The sequence below is a fragment of the Taeniopygia guttata genome, chromosome Z, assembly GCF_048771995.1.
Source record: "Taeniopygia guttata chromosome Z, bTaeGut7.mat, whole genome shotgun sequence".
NCBI lineage: Eukaryota > Metazoa > Chordata > Aves > Passeriformes > Estrildidae > Taeniopygia > Taeniopygia guttata.
Genome location: NC_133063.1, coordinates 29,694,181 through 29,713,266, shown reverse-complemented (window position 1 = coordinate 29,713,266; position 19,086 = coordinate 29,694,181). Strand labels below are relative to the sequence as shown.

The window sequence follows — 19,086 nt, the reverse complement described above, 5'->3', positions numbered from 1 at the left end:
CACCAAGATGGTGTTTATCACCAGATCATTATCACATCTCAAAGTACATGATCTGATGACCTGCCTTCTGCATGAATTTAGGAATAAAGCTTGTGGTATTTTCTTTTCAGTATCCTTTACTGTTATCAGACATTTTTGACAACCTGTTGCATTTCTTTATTTCACTTGTATAAAGAATATGTATTTGCTAGTGGTATACAAACATAAATGGTTCTTACCATACATAGCATTCCAGTAAAACCAGTAAAATTTATCTTATTTCATATGATTGTCAGAAATATTAACACAGATCTTTAAATATCTTGAAATATAAATAGTAATAATTTGCCAGTTTTTCTCAACATCAGTGATTGAAAAATAATACTATAATGAAAAGTGATCACAAGCAATGGAGTAGAGACAATATTTTATAACAATAGAAAACAACAGTTCTTTTCTGCTCAGATCTCTTAATCAAAGGACAATAATTTTAACACACAGAATCTGAGTCCTGGATGGAAGCATTTTTCTGTCTTTGCAAAGAACCAACAGAATAGTACAGAGTACAGAACAGGAAAGAGAATCAGCCTAATTTACTTCAACAAAGACCTCCAGACAGAGTCACTGTATTTCCAATTCACCTAAGTATCAAAAAATACAAGGTTAGGCTCAGAGCAGATGAGGGAGGCTGAGGAGTCTCAGAGCCCTAGACTCTTCTTTAATTCCAGGTTACAAACCATTAGCTACTCACTTTTTCAAAGGAGCCCAGTAAGGACTTTTCAACCTACACAAGTAAGTATTAATAAAATAAGTTACTCCAATATTTTAGTATCAATTTAGGATTCAATCCCTCATAATATAACTAGATTATTTTTGAAAACCCTGTATATTTATTTATCTTTCCTGTCCATTTGGATGGCATTTGCATAGATGCTTTTTTCTTCTCTTTTCTTGTACATTCACTGCAAACCAGAAAATATAGCAAACTCTCCCACATGCACTGACAGGCCAAAATTAATATTAAAGGAATAAAATGAAATAACCACACTGAGATTTAGAAATTCTGAAATTAGTTGGTTTCAATTATTCAGAGGTTTTCTGTACCCTTAAGTTATGGAAAACAGACAATGTGCCAGTAGTTAGTATCTCTCTAAACAAATAATCAGTTAACTATTCAAATTAAAATATGTGGAAAAATATGGTTACTGAAAGAAAATACTGTATTAATAAAATTGGTAAATGCTCAACTTTGAAATTTCATGTTGAAAAAAAGTGGTAGAAGATGTTTCAGAGATGTATTTTCTTCCTCTGAAAATTGAAATGATATCTTATCTGCAAGATAAGAATAGTTGCAATTTGGGTTTCAGGGTGAGTAGAAGTAGCTAGAAAAGTAATTATTTCACAAACTGACTGAAATATTAAGCAGAACACAGACATGAAATTATTATAATTATTATTATTATGTTGTTGTTGCTGTTGTTATATCAAATTAGATTATTGGACAGACAGATTTTTCAGGTCTTTGCAGAGCCAGTCTTTAAACACTATCATTGTTACTTCTGCAATTCTTGTGTTAGAAGAGGGGAGTGGAATCTTCCATTAGGGAATTGGCCAGACAATTAATATATAGATGTTGATTGTCTGGCCTATTTCCTAATTTCTATAAAGGGCTGTGCCAAGTTTGAATGTTAAGTTGTAATTTGTGAGAGACTTAATCAAAAGGTATGTCTTGTTTACAGTGAAGGTGAATTATCTGAATGAGTAGAGCATGAAAGTTTAATTTTTATGTTACTTCTACTGGTTTATTTTTATGGAAGTACATGATAGTTACAATTAGAATTAAAATTATAATTAAATTAAAATTAAAAATTATTCAGCTATTTTATTGAACAATGATCAAAAATGAAAACTAAGCATTTAAAATAAACAACTTCAAGTATTTAGGAGGATGACTATTAACTTTGAGTTATAAATTATTTTTAATAATTTTGGGGGTGTTCTCCTGCCCAAAAACTAAAACAGATGTTTCATTCATATAATAGAAAAAGAGAAGGCAAGATTGAGAAAATCTTACTTTCAGGTTTTTCCCTTCATTTCCTTAAAAATTTCTGGGAGGTCTAAGGATGAATTAAAGTGTTCATCATTCTGTATAAATAATTGCCCAGAACTTACAAGGGGTTTTATGGAGGACATATTCTAGGTGTTATTATTTAAAAACTACATTATAAAGTAGTTTACATATTCAGTTTGCATATTCATAGTTTGCATATTCAATTATGACATTTCTATTAAAACTAATAAAATCAACTGACTAAATATGAACTTGTGAAGTGGTTGTACATTCCATGTGCAAAGATATTCAGCAGTTAATTATAGTTGGCTAATTAATAGAGACAGAAAAAAAAACAAGTTAAAACCTTTATTTCTTCTCAGTTTTTGTGATACTGCCATTTTACTGGTTTTTCACTCTGGAAAGTTCACTATTATAAAAAGGCCACTGCACACACTTTGAGCATTTAGAAATTATGTATCCTAAAGAAGCATAATGAGTATAAAATTAATTCTGATTTTCCAAGAATCTGCTTGAATCAAATATTTGGTTTATGGATATAAGAATATGGGTATAAACAAGGAGAGGTAAACAAAAATGTTGTAAAACTAGTAATACTACCCCTATATAAACCTCCATCTTGTGTCTTATAAGCATATAGATTATTCAGAGATGCTGCTTATAAAGAACTAATATTGGGGATTAGGGTCTTCCATTTCAGGCATTGTTCAATATTATCCATTTTGAAATTATGCTGGCCTGTACACTGTAAAAATATTTATTATAGTTCAGTCCAGTGGAAGCTAGATATTAAGTGTGCTTATTCTTCCCACCCCCTTGTCACCTTCCTTATTATGAGATGAGATGAGATAATGTTGATCTTTTAAATTAGCGTGCATCCTGAGCATGCTAATTTAAAAATGTGACATAGTGATGAAGCCGGAGAGCTCAAAATTTTTCTAACTGCCTCCAGAGGACCTTTTGTCTCCAAAGGAATCTCAACTACTATTAACTTGAATAGTTCTTCTTTCTAATATCAAATGCCACTGTTATCTCAAAATGCAAACCAAAATAATCAAAAGAAAACCCTACCCTCAAAAAGATCCCTTTTTTTATAGGTTTGAAACTGTTTCTAGTAAAGCTTATGAATTTCTTTTTCCAGCTGGAGCAGTGGTATATTGAAAGAGATATTACTTCTTCCTACCTAATACATCCGGCAGAACACACAGGTATCTTGGTGATTTGTTTAATTAACAGCTTTAATGCTACAACTCGAAGCTACAGCTCTGCTGTCATGACAAGAAAAACAGAGGGGTAAACTAATATGGCCAAACTGAACTGTTCAAAGTTTCTTTATCATTTGGAGGCAAGCTGAGAATATCCAGTGGCATTTCATCAGCTGTATTTCAGGGTAATGTTGGTTTCTCTGGTTTTTTGTTTTTGTTTTGTTTTTGTTTGTTTTTGTTTGACTTTGTTTTGTTTGATTTTGTGTTTTTGTTTTTGTTTTGTTTGTTTGTTTTGCTTTTTGTTTGGTTTTGTTTGGGGTTTATTATTATTATTTATGTTGTTCTAATTCTGGCTTTAAATTTTTGGGGTGCTTCTGCATCACTTATTAGTGTTACCATCTCTGGTGTCATGTGATGAGAGGGCCAAGACTTATCCCATATGATTGCTATTTGGTTTAAGCCTAAATGTACTTAAAATAAATTTGAAATAAAACTTATTGAGAATATTTGGGGCAGAGCAGACTTGAGGCTAAAAGCATTGTAAAAACTTACTAATTTTGTTATAGTTTATTTTTGCTATATTTGATGCTGCTGCATTTTACTGTAGTAGGCTCATGAAGACTGTAAACTAAGATATATTTAGCTACAGAAAAGCACTTGTGTTAACATGGCATTAATATATTTTAAGATACCTGTATACAGCATTAGGGAACCAGACACTAACAAAATAGCTAATTTGACAACTCATTAACAGTAAGAAACTGTAAAGTATTCTTTACAGTTCAGTGAGGTATTTTGTGCCAATGATTAAACATCTAACAGTCACTAATGCTGCATTATTGCTTACAAATGTCTTAAGTTTTATATGTTGCAATTGCTGAGTGGTTTTCATTTTATTGATTTGACAGTTTACAAGCTTTCTAAGAGTGTTACTAACAAGGACTTTACACTTGAAACTTCTGGTTCACCATTTGCCTTGTATCATTTAGCACAACGAAATCTTGTCATTAAATCAAATATCCTTTTCCAGTGATTCACTCAATGTCCTGCTGGCAAAGAAATAATTTCTGTCACAACTGCAAAAAGTTTGATATTACAGCAATCTGTCCAGGTTCTGCACATATACTTCAAATTCTGTCAAGCCTGCCTTGCCCTGGGAAATAAACCTTTCTTCTGAAGATAAATCTACAGTACTTTTGAAACAAGTGGTTGATGTGTTTATTTAAAGGTGTTTTTCAAACTCTGAAAAGTTTACATCCATGTAGCCTGAAACATTAACTAAACATTATGACACTAAAATCCTGCAAACCTGAACAGATAACTGTTAAGTAGAACACACAGTGAAAATTTACATTCACAAACTACATAAATGTAATCTAACTGAAAATCTGTAAAATAGGCCTGTTTATGTAGAATTAATCTTCTAGATTCCTCTTGTTCTAGTTTCTCATACAAGACTGTTCACATACAAGATTCATTAAGATGAATCTTCTACACAGTACAAGATTATGAGGAAGTTTGTTCTTATTACCTGCTATCCTGCTCTATTACTGATTAGAAACAAGTTAAATTAATTTTATGCAAGTGAAGTAAATTTGCCTATGGCAGCAATCCATAAGTAATCTTCTGGTCAATTTCTCAACCCACAAGTCTTTTCATTGCATTTTCTGACTTTGTCCTGCAGAGGAGAGGGAGTAAAAGAGCAGCTTGGTTAGCACCTGAAAACCAGCTGAGTTAAATGCCACACTCATGTCAAAATTTGTAGGCCACTTTTTCCATTTGCAAAAACAGGTAAAATTTTTCATTTGCCAATGAACCTCTGAGACCAATGCCTACTTTTTGGTATTGCTGTCTTTGCTAAATATTGAAAAAAGTCAGTAAACTCTCTAGTGCCTCAAGGAGGAAATGATAAACTACTTCCTTTTGTTTATTCTTAATGACATTCCTGAGTCTATTTTGTTAAAATCTTGCTTAACTTTTAGCTCTAATTCAGATTAAGTGATGAGCAATGCCTAAAGCGGTGTGGCCCAGGAGTTTAGAAAAAAATGGGTTTCCCCTTTTGCATTGTTTTTGAGGTCAGATTTTCATCCATACTAAGGTATTCTAACATTTTCCTAATGAGTCAGGAAATTCTGAATTGTCTGATTTACACTCTCAAGGGTCAAGTGCAGAGAGATTTTTTTCACTGTTCCAAAAGATATTTAAAAGTTACGTGTGATGAGGTGTAAACTAAACAACTTTATGGGTACAATTTGGGATAGTGACTATATAGACTAGCAGTGAACAGTGAATTGGTAATAGTTTGTTGTAAGGAAGGTTCTGATCATCCCTTGTGATCTGTAGATGATTTTAGAACCATATAAAATAATCTAATATGTCACCTTCACAGAGTAACTGGCATGCAGATTTTTGCAGAAGCACACAGTTGCGTAAAGGAGGATTTGAAACCTCTCAGTCTTAGCCTTATAGTCTGGCATTTTATGAAGGAGCTGCATTGGTTCGTTGTATATAAATTATTCTGAGTCTTGGAACAAGAAATAAATTTTTGGCAAATGACTTCATTAGTCATAATGAAATCCACCATCTTCTAATTTGAGAAGGACTGCTCTTCTAGACTTTTTAGAACTTAAAGAAGTTAATTAAATTAAAGAAGTAAGATTTAAACAGATGAATCACAAGGCAGGAATAGAGTACAGACATTTCCATGTGACATTTTGCTTTTGGAGTGTTTATTAGAAATAAAAAACATTTTACTTGTTTTTATTTCTTAAAAAAATTTGATATTATTCAGTATTATCTCTTTAGTTCAATGTTGTAGGGTAAAAAAAATGTTTTATTTGTTTATGATTGGAGGGAAAAAGGAAATGAAAGTAAATGTCTTTTCTTGCATGTTGAAAGAAAATAAACGAATTTTGAACTGCCAGGTTTGTTTTTTTTAAATAGCAGAGTACAGCAAAGGAAGGCTGTTTTAAAAGAAAGGGTTTCGAAATCAACAACCGAAAGAGAGTGTCAAAATACAATTTTAAAAGTCGCTACCTAATACCTACCTATTATCTGGTTTTAAAATACTTCAGAAATATTTTATTAGTTGACATTTACTACATAAATAATTCAAACTATGGTATTCAACAGTCTCTGGCTCCATTTTTACCTGAGTTCTCACTCAAATTAGACTATATTCAGGAAGGCAATTTACCACAAAAGAAATTTATTTATTTTTGTATATAATAACATTTGCATATATAATAGCAATACTTCCACTTTTTTTACTGCAAATTCAAGCATCTTTATACCTCTGTCATTCAACTTTCAGCAATCCATTTATATAAAGCTGATTTTTCAATAGATTTGGGGGAAACACAGTTAACAATTATGTAACACAATATTACATCCATTTCCCACACTCATATCTGTCCTACAGAGCATGTTAAAGTAATTATACTTTTTCCATTGCAGATAGTAAAAGAACAGATCCATTCAGGATTGTTTTTCTTCTTGTTTGTTGCTTTTGATATGGAATTTTGCAAAGGCAAATGTTAAAATACATTTCATAGAATCACAGAATCAAGAATGATTTGGGTTGGAAGAGATCTTAAAGATCCTCTAGTTCCAACTCCCCTGCCATGGGCAGGGACATCTCTCACTACACCAGGTCGCACAAAATCACATCAAATCTTCCCTTGAAAATTTTTCACATGTGGGGCATCCACAATTTTGGCTGTCCTCACCATCCTCATTGTAAAGGATTTCTTCCTAATATGGAATTTAAGCCCATCCTCTTTCATTTTAAATCCATTCCCCCTTGTCCTGTCACTACATGTTTTTGTAAATTGTCCCTCACCACCTTTCTTTTTTGCTGCCTTCAGGTGCTGGAAGGCTGCAATGGGGTCATCCCAAAGCCTGTTCTTCTCCAGGCTGAACAATCCCAGTTGTTCATCCTTTCAACACAGGAGAGGTGGTCCATCCTCATGCTGATGACCTCTTCTGGACTCACTTCAAAAGGGCTCCTGCGCTGGGGACCTCAGAACTGGATGCACTACTCCAGGTGAGGTGTCTTTAATTTGCTTCATTTGGACTTTCAGTTACTGAGAGTTTCTCTTGAAGAAAAAGTGCAGAATGCTAAATCTAGAGTATATGAGATATACAGGAGTCCTGACTCCACTGGTATCGTAGTAGACACAAGATCGCTGTCTTCTTTGATGTACTATTTTCCATTGCCCGTCCCAAAATTCTGCAAAAGACTGGACTGCAGAAGATGGATGATAAAACAAAATATCAGTGTGCTCCCTTTATTTACTAGAATTAGCTTCAGAATGTGTTAATTCCTTGCCTAAAGCGTCCTTATACTGCTGAATATTCAGACTTCTTAAGTCATATTGTAAAATAGTAGGGATTTAATTGATAGCTTAACTTAAACTGAACATGAAACTTGCAAAAAAAAAAAAAAAAATTGATTATATGCTTCAGTAAATGTACTTAAGTAATGTGTCTTCCTGTTGAAAGTCAAAACAAATGAACAATTTAATGCTGAACTGTGCTGATGTCTATTAGGCATTGGCGAACAAGTGTTTGGAAGGAAATGGGAGATATTTAAACAGCAATCATATTTACAAATACAGAAAACTATTTCTGCTATTCTGCAAGTGGTGATTTAATGCAGCTATGCAGCCTGTTTATTAAATACCACATTGTGACCTGCACTAATCTTCACTAGAATATAGTAAAATGTACAATCACTCTTTTTTTGCCAAGTAAGACAGAAAAGAGTTAGAAGAGTTAATGCACTGTATAGAGCTAGTACAGCTGAAATAACAATGTGAATCTGTCAAGAGAAGACCTGTGTAATTTCATGTTTATGGATAGACAGATAGATAGATAGATAGATAGATAGATAGATAGATAGATAGATAGATAGATAGATAAATAGATAGGTAGATACAGTGGATACATTAAAAAGGTTAAAATTTGATAGTGAGTCAGCAATAGAATAAAATTCAATTGTCAAGCAATCTAATTTACACCAAAGTAAATGTCCAAAACCAATCTTTTTCCTGCGGTTTTTATTATACGGTAAGCTCCAGAAGGCAGGTTAGAAGAGATTCTGGATAGTCTACATAGTCTACCTTGTAGGAGCAAAGTGTAGCAGAAAAAGAGCAATCACACCCCTACCAAGATGTCTTTGAGCAGTGTGGGTCTGCTTTAATTCTCTTAATTTTATGGCTGTCACCACCTTTGTGTCTTTGTGCAAAAAATACGTGCACAAAAATGGGCAAAAAGGCCCATTTCCATCCACCTTTACTGTTTCACTGAAGGGTGAGCATTTGTTATAGGAGTCCTACTATAAAAATAACTTTTTATGCAATGTGTTCTTAATTGATTTTTCCTGGGTTTTTTTTTTTTTTTTTTTTTTTTTTAATTTATGGAGGCAGGAGGGGAGGTTTGGTTGGTTGGTTGGTTGGATGGTTTTTGATTGATCATTTGATAAAAAGAAAGTCTTGATTTCCTGTGTGGTCCAATTCTGCATGTCTATTTGAAGAGGTGGTCTTTCTGCAGGTAGACATGTTTTGTTTTAGCAGAAATAAGTCACAAAATAAATCCCCAATGTTACACAGCATAATCAGCATTTCCCAGGACTGAGAAACTTGTAGGAGTGAGTAGTGTTTTTAGGAGTGTTCTTCCTCACAAGTCTGACGAGAATAGAATTTGTCATATGATGTTCAATGTTGCTAATTAAATATTCATTTTATTGTTTTGATAAACCACCATCTGACTTGCTTTTTTTAATGCAAAGTAGTGTAATTATGTGTTATCTCTGCAAATATTTATTAGGCATTTATTACCATTGGGAATACTCACTTCCCAATTTTGTCTTTGGTTTTATACTGATTTCAGCTACCAAAGTAATATTTTCATGTGATGTTAGTACTGAAGCAAAATTTACATGTTTTTTTTCTTGTGATTCATCTGGAAAATAGTAACAACATTCCAAATTATTCACGATTGTATATCTGAGTACTAGAAAAATGGCCAGTTGTTTGAGGTAATAATTTTGCTTTGGTCTTTGGAAGACCACATCCAAAATGGGGCATTTAAAATTATTGCTACAGAAGGCTGTCCAATCTTAGTTGTAAAGAGCAATTTGACAAACTAGTATCATGACATGCATTAAAAAAATAGCTTGTATCTTGGAGTGGCTCTGAAAGACTATTTAGTTCTATCTGTTATAAAAAGAGGTCACAAGATACTGCTATATTTAGTCGCCATATCTTTATACATTCTCTTTTTCTCTTTTGTACAAACAAAATATATTTCAAGTATGTAATAGGTTTTATTTGTCTATAAATGGAAAGAAGAAAGCTAAAGCCTAACAAGGTTAAAACTAACAACAACAACAAACAAACAACAACAAAAAAAAAAAAGGCAGGAGAGTCACAGAGGAATGAAACTCAGATTAAGCTCTGAAGAAGCAGGAGGAAGCAGCAGCCACAGCCATATCATGAAGTGCCATAATGAGTGGTGACACAAACAAAAAATAGTCTCCAGGAGTAGTGAGCGACCCCAAGACTTTTACTGAAGTGCTGTAGGAGGATGCTTTAGAGTGACAATTTGTAAATGTCATATCCTGAATTATAAGGATTTTCATAACTAGAGCCTAGTTTTAGAAAAGCAACAGAACTAGATCCTTTGAAAGATGTTTGCTACTTTCTCAGAAATATTAACAGGGAAAAAACTGTAAACACTGAGAAAGCCCTTGTCCTTGTTTCTTTCTTCACAATTTTATCTTCATAAGGAACTTTGTACTAGCACAGTTAGATGTGCAGAAGTAGTATTTTAATAGATACAAGATTTCTCAGAAGTGACATTTTGAGTCATAGAGTGGATGTTACTCAGAGAGTCAAACTCAGAGAGACAGTTAAACTTTGCAAGCATCTGAAGAAGAGACAAAATAATGGTACATTTTAGAAATGAAACAGTAGTCAAATTAAATCTAAGAGTGAGTGATTGCTTCCTCTTCAAAGTGAGATGTTTCTTTTCCTCTTCTGGACAAACATTGAAGAGACAGCATTTTGGAATCACGAAAAAAAAAACCATAATTATCCTGGAATATAAATTTTCATAAATAAGAGATTAAGCACTGATCCCTGGAAAATATTTAGTCATCTATACAATGCATTAACTTTCATAATAAAAATATTCTTCTAGCAAAACAGCTTTACATGTAAAGTCACATCCATTGAAAGAGACAAAAGGACAAAGTTAGAAGCATTCAGGCAGCACCTGAAAAAAACAAAAAGCTTCTATTAGGAAATATCTCTGAAAGGTAATTAACATTTTTGATTTTCAAAGTGATGGATCTATGAAAGAAATAGTAAGTCTTGTGCTATCATTTTCTTCTTGTCATCCTAAGTGTCAAAAGTGTGTAAGAATTTATGCTACTGATGACAAGTTTCCACATTTTGAGATTTCTGACGTGTTAAAATTTGTGTTATAATGAATGTTTTTGATCCCTTGTGGATTGTGCAATTGGACCACTTGCTTAACTGATGCCATGAGAACAGTAGGAGTAGGCAGGAAAAATGTATTTGGAGTCACAAAAAAACTCGATACTAAAGTTCTTATTATTCTTTTGTAACTGTTATTTTGTCCATGAAAATTTAAGACAAACTATTCTTATATAGAATTTTTTATTTATTTCTGGTAATTCAGACATTTAATGAAGCATTTGGATGTTACCTGTATAATTTTAAAAAATGAAAATACATTAAAATTTAGTGCAGGTTGAAGAATTTTAGCATTTTTATAGTCTTTATTATAAAATACTGCTACACTGAACTCATAACAGTGTTTAGCAGTCAGTGGACAGTAATAACAACAATATGACAACATTTTAATATTTTTTTATTTTGGAATTTTAAATTTTGTCTGTCTTCGTTATCCATTTCCAAATTTTCTAATGTCCACACAAGCAGAAATTAGGGAAAGAAAAAACAAACAGAAGGGAAATATGACTGCAATTTTCTAAAAGGTAGAAAGGAAGACCAGGGAACTACAGACCAGTGTTCTTACCAGTGAGCCTGGTAAGGAAACAGGGCAGATCCTCGGGCCAGAAATGTTAAGGCTCATGCAAGACAAGGAGGTCTGACACACAGCTTCAGTTAAAGCAAATTTTGTGTGACCAACTTTGTGGTCGTCAAGCACGTAGGGGCTAAACAAGTTTACAGGTGTCATCTACTTAGACGTCTGTAAGGCCTTCAACATGATCCCACGTGACATCCTCATCCCCAAACTGGATTTGAAGGGTGGGCTGTTCTGTGGGAGAGGAGCTGCCTAGCTGGGTTCAAGGGAGCCTGGTGGTAAGCAGTGTCCCTTGGCTGCATCGGGCCCTGAGCAACAAGTTCTAGCGCGGGGTATCCATGCCCATGATGGGAGTTTAGAGCTAGATGAATCTTAAGATTCCTTCCAAACCAATCCATTCTATGATTTTGTGAGCTATAAAGATATTTGTATTGAAGTATGATCACTGCCTAAATCTTGTTAGCATCTCCGCTGACACTAATAATAGTTTTAATTATTGTTTCTTTCTCCCTCTTCATTTGCAGCAAGATGTGAGGACATATGGGGCATCAACACAGACACATTACGTAAGTATGATTCCTCAAAGGCCCAGTGAAGAATTAATCAATAATTAAAGACTACATACTCCATTGAAAAGTGAGCCTTACAGACTCAAAGGCTTGTAGAACCTTTTTGAACAGATGTCCTACTAATATAAAGTAATTTTTAATTGATCTTGTGATTCCTGTGAACACCATTCTGTGTTTGTAAGCCAAGGCTGTTTTGTCATTCTAGTAGGACATCCTCAGAAGTTATCTTTTCTCTGCCTCCATCATATCAGATTTACCATAAACAGATCACAATCAGCTGAGAAGATTTAAAGAAATAAAGATTTTTGCTCAATTTGCTAAATAGTTGTAACAAATATAACAAAATTATACTTCAATTCACGTAAAATATAGTTTTATTGCTTAGTTGTCAGAAATGCAGTACACGATCAGCCTATTCTGAAGTTTCTTTTGTATTATCTAGATTTTTTCCCCTAACAAACATTCCCTAGTAAAATTGACTACAGTAATTAATAAGCATCAGTGTAGTAGCTACAAGGATATACCATCCGAGCACTCAGCAAAGACTTAGGGAAGCAAGCAATGCTGCTAAGCGAGAATAGTTAATATATTGCTTTCATAAAAGTATTTTTAAAAGATAGTTCATATGTTAGGTTGAAAACACACTGTCATGAATAAATGTTATCATGTGCAAATGCTCCATGAACCCTCTTGCTGTAACTGATTGCTAGGTTTCAAGACTAAAACTCCTCAGAAGGTTCACAGTTACTGGAAGGGATCAAAGCACATTCTTATAGCACACATTAAAGAGAAAATGAAATGTTTTATAGGATTCTTGGAAAAATAGGTTTCTATGGAAAAGTAGAACAATAAAATCTGAGGCTCTCAGCTGTATGAGCTTCGGATTTATCTGAAATCTCACAACAAATGTATTTTTAACAATAAAAAATTCCAGCAGGAAGATTTGCTAATTACTGCTACTATGCAGGTAAAGTATATGGTACTTAGGGGTGATGAAAACCACTGAAAGTAACATTATTAAAACTAATTTTACAATTATGGATGTTTATACTGAAAACTTGAGAAGTTCTTTGAAAATATTCTTCGTGATATTTCTGTTCTAAATGAGGTGTTTCCCATTATATCAGCCTTCTTTTCAAAGGTGAATTTATTTTCCTTTTTCAGCACTTGGCATGAGAGCTTTCTTACGCCTGCTATCAGCTGGCATTTCTTGGCATTTCAGTGAATTGATCTCACCAGTCTACATCACAAAAGTATTTGTCCCCTAATATTTCAGCAAATGTTTCTTCAGTTCTATTATATAAGGCATAGTACTTCACAGTTAAATCTCATTAACTTACTTGATTTTGACATTAAATACTCATACTAGTATATGTTTCTGCCCACTCAATACTTCAGTGATAAAATGAAAAATAAAATCATTTAAAAATGAGCTTTATATGAAAAAGAGCTATATATGTTCTTCTGCACTTAAGCAGCAGTATCTGAACAGCGAAGGCTCAGATAAAGAATGTAAGATGTAAACCAAATTGCAATAGGCACATTTTTAATTTGTTCACTGGGGGAAAAAGAGGCTAAACTATTGGTCAGTAGAATATCAACAGTTTCTAAGCTACTATTTTGGAAAGGAGGAAGTAAGATGTGGTTATGCAGAAAATGCATCAATTCTTAGAATCTAAAAAACCTTTCGGAATGGAGAGTAAAAAACATTACTTTATCACAGGTAACTCATTTTTAGAGATACTGAGAACATAAAGCTACTCAGGGATTTTACTCACATATTTATCACTGATTTACAGTTTGAAAGAAGAATAATATAGCAGCCAAGGGACTGAAAATAATATTAGGTGAAGCTTTTCAAGTGACTAGGTTTTGTGATCATTTGCTCCATCTATTTCATTAATTAATCTACCAACAAATCTACTGCTGAAGTTGTCAGAAGGAAGAAAAGTTAGCCTCCTATATTTCAATAGTGAATTAATGTCTCTTTTTAACACAGTAATTAGCAGCATGCTGTGCCCTCTGACTAATGACTCAAGCTGTTCCCATATGGATCTCTAGGATGACACGGTGGCTTTTCTGCCAACCTACAATTCTGCTATGCAAGCCTGGTCTGGACACAGATGCCACCACCCACCTGCCTGTCCAGCACTTGGACATTGCCACCTGCCAAGGGACAGAGGCTCTTGCTCAGAGTGTGTCCTGCCACACACCATGTACTATGAACGGACACGATGATCTTTCCCCACATCAGTCCTAACTCCAAAATACACATCTTTTTCCTTCTGTGCTTGCTGTTTGGAGATGCTGGGGTTTTTTGTTATTCTTTATGCCAGCCCAATAGCAAACATTTGGGTTTTGTCAGCTCTTTCTCTCACTAACCTCATCCCTGCCAGCTTTGGTGTGTGTGCATCCCCGGAGCTCAGCACCAGAGGCTGGCAGTGCTGCTCACAGCACATCCTTCCCACCAAAAAGGTGGCACACACAGAGCCACATCCACATCCCCACCAGGCACTGAGGGAGAAAGCTGGTGCCAATTCTACCTGCTGTCCCTGGGCCAGGCAGGTGTGGAAAAGTTGTGAAAGAACAAGTGTCAGCAGTCTGGAAAGACTGATGCACCAATATGACTTTTAGCTAAAAAACTCCAGTAACTATGGCTAAAAGCTCCCACTTAATATAGAGAAATAATAAATGGACAATCACAGTGCCATATAAATAGGCATTGCTGTATAATATTAGGAGACATGTACAGGAACGAGTAGCCAACTTCTCCCAAAAGGAAATTTCTGTCATGTTGATTTATTTTATTTAGCCAAACCAAAGGAAAGAAGAAATTTTAAAAATACTTTTTTTTTTTTTAATAATGAGGAAGAAGCTAAAAAGGAAACAGTATTGCCAGAACTTTTTTGTTTCTTTTCTTTTTAAAAGCCTTTCATGTTAACTTCATTTTAAAAATTGTAATCAGTCCTCATATATTATGGAGTAATTAGGACTTTTGGCAATACCTTCTGGTTAACTTTCATTCCGTTATAGAATGCACTATCAAGTTTACTGCCTGCTGCTAAAAGTGTGAAAAATATTTTTGCAATAATATATTTTAACCCCTTTCAAAATTGGCAGTTTCTTTATTAAAATTGATGAAAACATTCAGCTAAGAATAGGAAAAATTATTACAGGAATGACCTGATGTTAATTAATGTTAAAAATATATTAGTTCATAAATTACTTAAAACCAGGAAAAAATAATTATTATATCTGACCACATTGATCTCTGGGAGATATTGTAATTTGTGACTTTTTTTGCTTGAATGAAACTTTTAGCATATTTTTGTTCCAAAATGTGGCAGAAATTCTCAGTTTTAAACAATTTGAATATTGAGAAAACAGAAGATTTAGCCCTTTTATCAGTCTGTGACACTAAAATTAATTTGATGGTAATATAGCCAATTATATGTTTTGAAGGTACCTTCCTGAGTTTTTTATTCTTAGTTCAACTAAATTTGAATATCTTCTTGAGGTCTTTTTTAAACTGAAACTGAACTTGCACAAATGGAGCTGAAATCAACAAATCAACCCCCAGACATTTTTGGGTAAGGAAAAACCTACATTTGCTGATTAGATCAGCCTTAGATATTGTGATGAACTAACTTTGAAATGAAAAACAGAAATTAAAAAGGTGAATATATGTACAAAATTCTTTCCAAACCATCTCTTTGTATCATGTCTTTTTAGTGCATATAGTATTCTTTACACAATGCATACTTTTCAAAAAGTGCCTAACAAATGATTCATTATGCAAGTGTTTAATATTCCAGTTATACGTGGGTTTTGTATTATTAAGTTGCTTCTGCACAAACTGATTGCAACAATTCATATACAACCTATCATTTCTTAATAGCACCTTAAACGTCACATAAACACATTACCCTGATAATGGTCCAACAGTCATCATTCCAAAATGGTATTGTTCAGACCTTTCCTTTTTATCTTCTCCATCAAACTATTGGCCTGTTGTATCAGATTCTGACTTAGAATGCTGCAATTCACAGAAGGATGCCATCTTTCTCTTCGGAAGGACAGCACAGAGGGTGCCTTTGTGTGATGTGGTTGTGCCGAGGTTTTCTGGCCCCACGCAGAACCTGTGCATGACAGACTGGCCGTACAATAGCACTAACCATGTAGTCAGAACTGTCAAGATATTGGCCAGCCTAATCAGAGTCATTGTTCTGAAAAGGCTTCTGGAGTGCTCTCCCCCAAATGGTTGAACACTCCTCCTTCTCCATGCCTCACTCACAAAAATACCCACATAGGAAAGGGATAAGAAAAACAGGGGACAAGCAAAAGCTTCAGGTCTGTGCGCCCATGTTAAGAGCATGACACTTGACATCTCTCTGCAGGGAGCAGCCTCACCAGTACAAAGCTAAACTGCTGGTCTTGAGTAGAATGTCTTCTCTTAAAAACCACTTGCTCTTCTGTGACAGAAAGGTGAACCCAGTTTATTTCCTTTGAGAGGAATTGGAGGAACAAGTGTCCCTGATCCTACATTTAAGGTAGTTATGTTAAATACTTTTTAGTCTATGAAAGAGGGTAGAGATTTCTGCATGAGGTGAAAGAACAGCCATCTCCCTGCCCATATAAGTAGGTTTATGGTTATGTGTATATGATGTAAGCCAGGTTGTCTGAAAAAGAATATAAGCCTATTAAATATTTTCAAAACTGTACTCCCTGACAGAGAGAAGAGTTTGATAAGTTGATTGAATCCTTTTTTAATTGGAGGAGTAGGTTTGGTTCTGGATCTAAATACCTTTTTAATAATTTTATAACCTCTCTGTTGCCTGAAACAACTCGTCCCCAAAACACTCTACTTATTCTTATAAGGCTACTTTTAGTACTTCTTGATTGAATTCTTTGTTCATTTAAAGCAGATGCTTTACTTACAAACACCTTGGAACTGGGAATGTTGACACTGGAAATGGAAAGGTCTTGAGTTTGTCTCAAAATAGCAAATAACAAGCCTGTATGAAAACGTATTTCAGAAATAGACTCTTTTTGCCTCACATACTAGTTGCTACAAACCTGTTTGATTTGAAGGATAAATGCAAATCATTCTTTGATTTCCACACAGATACATTGCAAGATTATCCAATTACAGCTAGAAAGTGAAATATTTTTTATTATCTGCCTCTTTTAGATAACTTTGTAAAAAAAGTAAAGCTAAAATACCAGTATGCAACTAGGAGGAATCAAAAAATCCAACATGAAGCCAGGTACACAGTCTGCAAAGTCCTAATAAGCATGTGGAGGTGAAAGAAAAGCTCATCACTGAAAAGGTGGTCTAATGTGTGAAAAGATCAACCTTTCTTGGCCAGACTGTCTACCTCCACAGGAACAATGTATCTGGACATGAGGTCCAACAGACTGGCGTATGCTGAAGGGAAATTTTCAGTTTACTTGGGCTCCTTTGTTAAAGCTACATCTTGACCAGGAGACTAAGTGTCCTATGTAATGGATCTCAGGAGTAAGTGCAAGATTAGAGGTATCATAAATCCACAGTTTCACTGATATGTTTGTTTAACACTTGGAGTTTAACTATTAGCAGATAAGTTTTCTGGTAGCTGAGGAGATGTACATTTGAAGTCTTGGGAGTTGCTTTTTTTCTCAGTCTCTCAGGAAACTTCCACCAAGCCTCCAAGAATAAGAGCTGATATTCTGGTCTTTCAGTTACATGCCATGTTTATGAAACTAAGTAAATTGATAGTAAAAACTTTAGTAATTAGTTCCTACTTCTTTACTTAAGATTAAAATAAAAATCACTGTTATGTTTCTTATGATTTAAGTTATGCAAACAATTTTTGCTATTTGATAAGGAATGGTCTCCAAATTGTAATATTACTTACCTTTCAACTGATATCTATTTAATAGTCTTGCACTTTAGAGTTAAAATATTTCAGGTAACATGAGGGGAATACTCTCACCAACAGCTACATGGTAGGAAAAGCTCTTCAGAGAATAGCTGTTGAAACAGGCGACCACAACATAACACACATGCATTAAACCACATTGTGCATTAAACCACTCTCTTCTAAGCAGAGAAACTACAAGCATCTCTTCCCCATCACAAGTTGAGAATCTATGCATCTTGTTCCAGGAAGGGTTTCTACTGTATTTTGTAGACACAGAAAAGTGAATTGACTTTTTTTGATGTTTTGTTCTCTTTATTCTCCTACTGATGAGTCCTAATCATATGCACATATCAGAATTTTCCTGCCAAATTAAAGGCTGGGGTTAAATATATATCCAGGGGTTTTTTGTCTTTTTTTTTTTTTTTTAACCTGGATCATACAAATGGATTCCAGCAACAAACTATGTGAACCCAGTCCAGTTCTGATAAGGAAGAAATTTGATAACTTAGTCTATTAGGACTAATTTATAATGTTAATATAATAGCAGAAAGACAATTATGAATAGATGAAGAAAAAATAAATAAAATGTTAAATTATTACAATGAAACCATTTATCATCCACCCAAGCATAATGTAAATATAATGCTACTAATCCCTGGCAATCCATTATTCCTGATGCTATTAAATACTGCTCTTAGGAGACGAGAAATAATTAATAGTGCACAGAAGTATCATTTGCATTAATTTCCTAAAGGAAGAAGCATGCAAAAAATGATTAAAGAAAAGAAGTCTGTTTTTGAAAAAATTCCTGTGATGTATTCTTTTAATACTTTCAGTGGCTTTTTTTCATTCATTCATTCATTCATTCATTCATTCATTCATTCACTCTGGTTTGGTCTAATTTGAAGAAAAGGAAGTTGAGGAGCAAATTTGTTGCTCTTTGCAGCTTCCTGAAGCAAAAGATGAGGCGTGGAGGTGCTGAGATTTTCTCCTTGAGATCCAGTGACAGAACACATGGGAATAACACAAAGCTGAAGGGTTCAGACAGAGATTGGGAAGCCCTTGTTTATCAAGAAGGTGGTCAGACACTAGAACAGGCTGATGTCCCAAGCTTCTAGGTGTTCAAGATGTATCAGGACAGAGCCCTTAAGAGTGTGTTTTAATGCCTGCGCAGCCCAGAAGTCCTCTGGCAGCTGGACAAGGTGGGATTTGTAGGTGCCTTGCACCTGAAATGTTCTGTTCTGTTCTAGGCTATGCTGTTCTTCATACACAAGTACATTTAA

General features: G+C 34.2%; 1 protein-coding gene across 1 annotated transcript in view; it reads left to right on the top strand.

Moving 5' to 3' along the window:
* PRR16 (proline rich 16) overlaps positions 1–19,086 on the top strand; it is a 361,985-nt gene that overhangs the window by 271,855 nt on the left and 71,044 nt on the right. The window contains exons 5-6 of the transcript XR_012053229.1: positions 7,122–7,300; positions 11,856–11,897. The gene's annotated coding sequence lies outside the window, so the exon portion shown is untranslated. The remainder of the gene's footprint in view (positions 1–7,121; positions 7,301–11,855; positions 11,898–19,086) is intronic.